Source organism: Theobroma cacao, chromosome 5 (assembly GCF_053813885.1).
Source record: "Theobroma cacao isolate CCN51 chromosome 5, ASM5381388v1, whole genome shotgun sequence".
In the NCBI taxonomy this organism is placed as follows: domain Eukaryota; kingdom Viridiplantae; phylum Streptophyta; class Magnoliopsida; order Malvales; family Malvaceae; genus Theobroma; species Theobroma cacao.
This window is the reverse complement of record NC_142643.1, coordinates 29585487-29591902: the sequence shown is the minus strand read 5'-3', so window position 1 is coordinate 29591902 and position 6416 is coordinate 29585487. Positions and strand designations below refer to the sequence as shown.

General features: G+C 33.5%; 1 long non-coding RNA gene across 1 annotated transcript; it reads right to left on the bottom strand.

Annotated features, from left to right (window-relative positions):
• Window positions 1-1499: 1499 nt before the first annotated feature.
• On the bottom strand, window positions 1500-3212 carry LOC148762539 (uncharacterized). Its single transcript, XR_016026190.1, has 3 exons — window positions 3123-3212; window positions 2429-2504; window positions 1500-1567 (listed from the first exon to the last, which is right to left on the bottom strand). It is a non-coding gene; the product is annotated as an uncharacterized LOC148762539 (long non-coding RNA).
• Window positions 3213-6416: the final 3204 nt, after the last annotated feature.

The window sequence follows — 6416 nt, the reverse complement described above, 5'->3', positions numbered from 1 at the left end:
AGAATACAAATACTCCTTATATCATTTTTTTTCAATTTAGGCATATTTTCTTTTAAAAAATTCCGCTCATCCTTTTCCCAAAAACATTGATCAAGAAAAAAAACCTTGAAGGAATTTTGATTTGAAGGCCTTAGAAATTTGAATTTGAAAATCGTAAACTCTTTCTTCAAGTAAAGTCTAGTTTGAGTTTTTTTTTTTTCATTGAAAAGAATAAATTAAAAATAAATCTTTTATTAAATGATGAATATTTCATTGAAAATGGAATTAACGTACCAAAATTATTTAGGTGGATGAAATGCAAAAGATGAAGATTTGAAGAAAGTGTATCAAAATTCTTCAATTCTTTTGTTTTTGTTTTTTTTGAATTAAGGTTTTTGGGAGAAAAGAGAGATGAGCATAATTTTCTTTAAAAAGGTATTTGTGTCTAAAATATTTATATCATATTGGGTTACATTCTTTTTAATGGTTGACAAATGGCATTAATAGTCAAAGGGCCAAAGTGTACTTTTAAATTAATTGAGAAGGGTTTTTTGGATTTTACCATTCAAATGTATATCTACAAGATTTTGATAATGTAGATGTATACCCTACAAGTCATTCAGATTGGTTGTACGGATACATTATAGCCAATTTATGCATTTAGCCTAATAAAAATATATTTTATCTATTAAGTTCTTACCATTCCATATGATGTTAACTTATAAAATAAGTTCATGAAATGAATATGTCTTGTAAAAGGAATTACAAAAAGTTGTAATTATGAAACCTTTATGGTATCAAAGCATCATTTCTAAATTGATCCTAGTTGATGCTTTATCAAGATTGGACATTCACATTTAATCTTTTTTTCCTGTGAAGTAAACAATTGGATTCATATATTGAAGTATGGAGATACTCGAAACTAACATGTGTATACTTGTTAGAAGAATAAGTTCATTGAACATGACCCACCATGTCACGACCCGGCACTCCCTTCGAGCCCATGACAACCGCCGCGAAGTCTCCGTAATAATTCATTACTTGGTATGTCAACCGAAACCTCGCAAGGCTCTTACTTCAGTTTTCCACTTCCCCTATGAGCAATAGTCACTAAATATCGAGTTTTAAGAGAATATAAATTATTTTAGATCGAAAACAATCAAAATAAAATTTTGACCACACAGGGGTATTTTAGTCATTTTTACCTAAAAATTTCGAAACCTGATAAAAATAAAACGTATGGTAGAAAGATATCCATTTCCGATTAAAAATAAATTTTTACAATCTAAATCATCCATTTGGAGTGAAAAGTTGACTAATTAGACTAAATAAAAATATTCGATAATATTTTCCATTTTCTTATAAAACAATTTTTATAGAACTATGCATAAATAATTTTTGTAGCATGAGAACAAAATAAATTCATACTCATAGTAATACAGTAAAGCAGGTATTCAAAATTATCCTACAGTGGCATATGGACCCCGAGATAACTAAAAGTGTGCAAGAATGTAGACCTACCATTTCCAAGGAAGTAAGTCCAAAAGAAATCCTTGATGAAATCGACTGCCTACAGATTATCTTGAACCTGAAATGGTTAAAAAAGAAAGAGTGAGTTTTCATAAACTCAGTGAGTAAACAAAGTCCGTCATTAACATCTAAAGCCGAGTAAATGGAGACAGTTAACTTTTCATCATACCATAATCCACAACATTTTGTACTTGTTTCAAATCATATAAAACAACACATTTCATTATAATACACATCACGACTTATGATTTTCTTAAGAACTTGGCTCATGCCAAAAATCATACTCGGTGATACCTTGGCCAAGGCATTCAACTGAGTCTGCCAAGGTTATTAAGTTAACAACTACTCATAAAAACATAGTTTAGCCATCCCTTGGCGTTGACAGAGTTCACCCTCAAGTGGTGGTTCGGCGTGAAGTGAACTCTATCGTACCTTAGGAGATATCCTTCGCGGCTCTCTTACTAAGGTAAATATAACGGGGTTTACCGTGCCCCTCTAATAGGCTGGTCCACGAAAACCCGCCTACTATAGTGGCTAATTAAATAACCCACCAATCAATAAAATTTTGACAGCATAACGTGGCTAACATAAAACTACCCAGCCTGTCAAAGGAAAACAAACAGTTTATATATTTCACAACCCAAAATCCCAGCCACATATGTCATCACGTATCAGTTCATAAATCATCAATTCCAAACATAGGTACGTAAACTTAAATATATAAGCAACATCAAAGGTTGGTCTCCACATACTCACATTTTCAAAAACATTATTGAATTGTAAAATAAGTCATAAACCTTATTCCTTAAATCGATTATTAGTCATAAAACATAAAATTCATTTAGGTTTAATATTCTTAAAATCATAAAAACGATTGTAAAAATACTCTAGATAGATAAGATGAACAGTGGTTACTCACTTTGACGGGAATTTACAACACTCCTATTCTTGATCCTCGAGTGCAATACCTTTGCCCTTATCCGAGAGCTCACCACCTATACATAATGTGCAACGGGAAATTTAATATACTTATGCTAAATCGTTACAAAACTATTCTATGTTCTATATGAATGCATGCAATGAAATGGGAGGTGTTCGGCCTATCGTGCACTATGCACTATTTAATTGGTCTAAACGTCCAATTCGATTCCAATTAATTTATTGCACTTCCAGTACTCCCCAAAATTCCACAAACTTCACTACAAGTCTATTCTAAGTGCAATTACCAAAATATCTCTCATTATGGTGCAAATTGCCAACAACGGGAGTAAAATTTTTAGGTACCCGTTTTCGATTTTCGGTATTCCTAAGCACTAAATACATCTAAATGGCATGAAAAACAACCAAATTCATCATCAATCCTCACCCATAAAATTCAGCCAAGATAGGTTCTATAATGGGCATGTGGATTTCTTGCTTAATTTTCATACTAAATGTTACTAAACACCTAAAAGCACTAAGTTACCTTGAAATTCAACTAAATTCATCACCAACTTTCTCTCTCCAAATCTGGCCAGCATATTGCCCCTCATGAAAACTTGAATTTAATTCATGAAAAATGGAAAAAAATGCATGGGCAAGATGAATTTCAAGCTTAATATTAAAAATCTTACCTTTAGTCATCAATTTCTTGAAAATTCAACAATTTTTCCTTAGTTTTTCCTCCCTAGGGTTTTTCTTTTCTTTTCTTCTCTTTTCTGCAGGTGCTGGTCGGCCTGGAAATGCTGAGTGAAGAGTGTGGGCTGGTTTTTAAATGGCAATATAAAAATATTAAAATTTTGACACATGTCACCTTTTTATTGGTTCACTTGTTTTAACTTAATTTTTAAGCCTTTTCTCACCACCACAAATGCTCTAATATTTATCCATAGCATAAAATAATAAGAGGTATAATTCTGGAGCTTGACAAATGTCATGGTGGTGTAAAATTACAATTTTGCCACTGGGGTGGTAAAATTACCATTTTACCCCTATGCTCTGAAAAATACCGGAATTAAAATTTTTTTTCACTTCTTAACCTCAAATCATACTCCAATACTCAAATCATACTCTAATAAGTCAAATGGGGTCAAAAAATCATTTCTAAAAGTTTCCATTTTGTCCCCAGGTGGCAAATAACCATTTTGCCTCTGGATAGTGAAAATTTCGTTTGACTCCAAATTGATCCTCGAACTCTAAATCACCATATTAAACCATTATGGTACTTTAATATCCTTAATTTCACCTCAAATTCTCTATTTGATCTAGTTCGAGGCTTAAATCAACTTTGTTGTCCCTCTAGGTACAATACCTACTTTTGTAAATTTTTCGGGACTCTCCTAGTATGCAATCATGCTATCATCACATGTATATCATGACAAGTATTTTATAAGGTCGGGCTTTACACACCATGAGAATTTCATTTGGTAGTTTACTAAATTACTAAAGTAAGGTGTAAATAATTCTTATACTTGAAATCATTAGGTTATCGTATGTGGGGATTGTTGGGGGAAAAGTATGCAATCAAGCACAACGAAAATTTAACATTTTTGCCTCAAATAGAATCAATCATTAATTATTTATTACAAAAAAAAAATCTCTAACTAAAGGAGTAGATAATTATAATTTCTAAATCTTGGAGTCAAAATCACAAGATCCTAAATCACAAAATTATATTCCTTTATACATCAAGCTTGAGTTGTAGCAAACCACTAGCTGTCTAATTGTACGGCCTCTAGCAATAACCATACAAATAATGATTGTGGAGAATTCCAATGGAAAATAAGGTTGCTTGTGCTTCCATAGCCTTATGTTAGTTAAACTCTCAAATTTCTCATTTCTTAAGTAGTAACAAAAAAAGGTTAACAAAGGGAAAGAGAATAAGCAAAATCGATACATAAGGAACTATGCCTATTTTTAATGTTTGTCATGAAAACTCGAATTCTCTCCTCACTTACGTCTTAAGGTTTCAGATGTGTTGTATAAGTCTTTCATGTGTGGCACAAGCATTATATTTATACCCAATTGTGTTGATCCTAGTCCTGATAAGATTTGCATGACTTTTATGCTAATTGCAAAATTGTTTCTAGACTAAATTGAACCATTCAATTAAGTCTTTAAAGTTCTTAGCTTTAATTAAGTCCAATTTGATTTCTCTAGTTTATATTCCCAATTATCATTCTCTAATATGTGTGACATATTAGCTTCTTACCTTTTTGGCAATAAATATAAGTTATAATCTATGCTGAACTAGGATTAGATTTTTGAAATTCCTTTGCAATCATCATCAATTCCCTAATTAATTAGTTCATATTTTTAAGTTAAAATTGGTATCTAGCAATGCATCATGACTACCCCAAATGTTAAAAAGAGTCATAGTGGTTTGACTCAATCCTTCAATGCACAATCTTACCATGTAATTATTATCCTTTTATCATATAATATCTCAAAAAGACATGAAGTATATATGGTGCAATGTTAACTCTATATTGTCTTTTCCATTTTAGTACTTGAATCTAGTAATGAAACTCATCATTAGAGAGTGCACAAACCTTTTATTGACATCTTTAGTTGCCTTGGCCAATGGCTTCCTTGAGTTATTACATCTCAAGTTGCAATGAGATATTCCTCTTATATTCACTTAAGGTGATGAATCCTTGGAATCCACTACCCATGCCTTTCCCTCAGTAGCACAACACACTACCCCTTGGAATCCAGCACGTATATGCAATCTGTGAAAGGCACTAGCAACACGTTGATCTTATCTAAGAACTCAATCCCCATCACACAATCATAGTCATCCATGGGGATCACCTCGATAGATCTTGAGCCTTTGACTAGCCAAGTTGCACCTTCACCTTAAATGCCAAGTCCATTGTGGCACTTGCTCAGAGTTCATAGTCTTTATTTAGCTTGCTCCTTTCTCTACCTTTAGCCTAATCCTTTAATAACAACATTTGACATAAAGATGTTTGATGCTTCCATATCAACCAAGGCCTCCACACGTTTGGCTTTTATTGCCCCTAACAACATTGAACTCAACTTCATGATTTCATTGCCTCGCTTATCAACCTTTTATACGATGACAACAAATTTGGCCCTTTTTTTGACAATCCCTCACTTAATGTGGCCCATCACATAGAAAATAGACTTGTGACTTCTTGTCTATGTCCTTCGTAAGCTTCCACTTTTCAGGTAATGGTAGTTTCCTCTCACCATTACCCATTTCTTTGGGCTACCAATCTTTGTCACCCTTACCTTTGCCCTTGTTTAGAAGGTGCATGCTTCTTTAACTTATGAAACTCTACTAATGACTCAGCTGCAACCAAGGGTTGTGTAAAGTCCTGCATACTTGTATGTTTGAACTTTTTGTGTTGCCCATGGTTTCAAGCCATCCATGAAAGAAAAGAGAACCTCATTCTTAGTCAACTTTTTGACCTACTTACAGACCTTCGCTTTTAATGTCAACCTCTTGAGCCTCACGTGGGTTTCATCCTCTACATATTTAAGGTAGAGCTCTTAGCAAAACTCCCTTTGAAACTCCTCTTACATGCATATAGTGGTTCCAACTAGCCTCTCATCATTCTTATACTGCCACTATATTAATGTTGTATCCACCAAGTACATCGATGTTGGTAGTCATGCACATCGAATCCTTTATGATACCAATGGCCTTAAAGTACTGCTCAAGGTTCAAAAGAAAGATATCAATCCCCTTAGCATCCCTCCTACCTTGATATTCCTTGGGTTTTGGCACTTTCACTAGTGTGCTTAGCTAGACAGTAGGCACTTCATCACCTGTGGCCTTACAAGTACCAAAATCACCTTGTAGCTTTAGCAGCTCATGCTTTAAGGCTTTCGTTGTGGCCTTTAATACATTGTTCCTCTAGGTTTAGATGTTGAAAGTCTCATTTAAGGCTTATTGTATC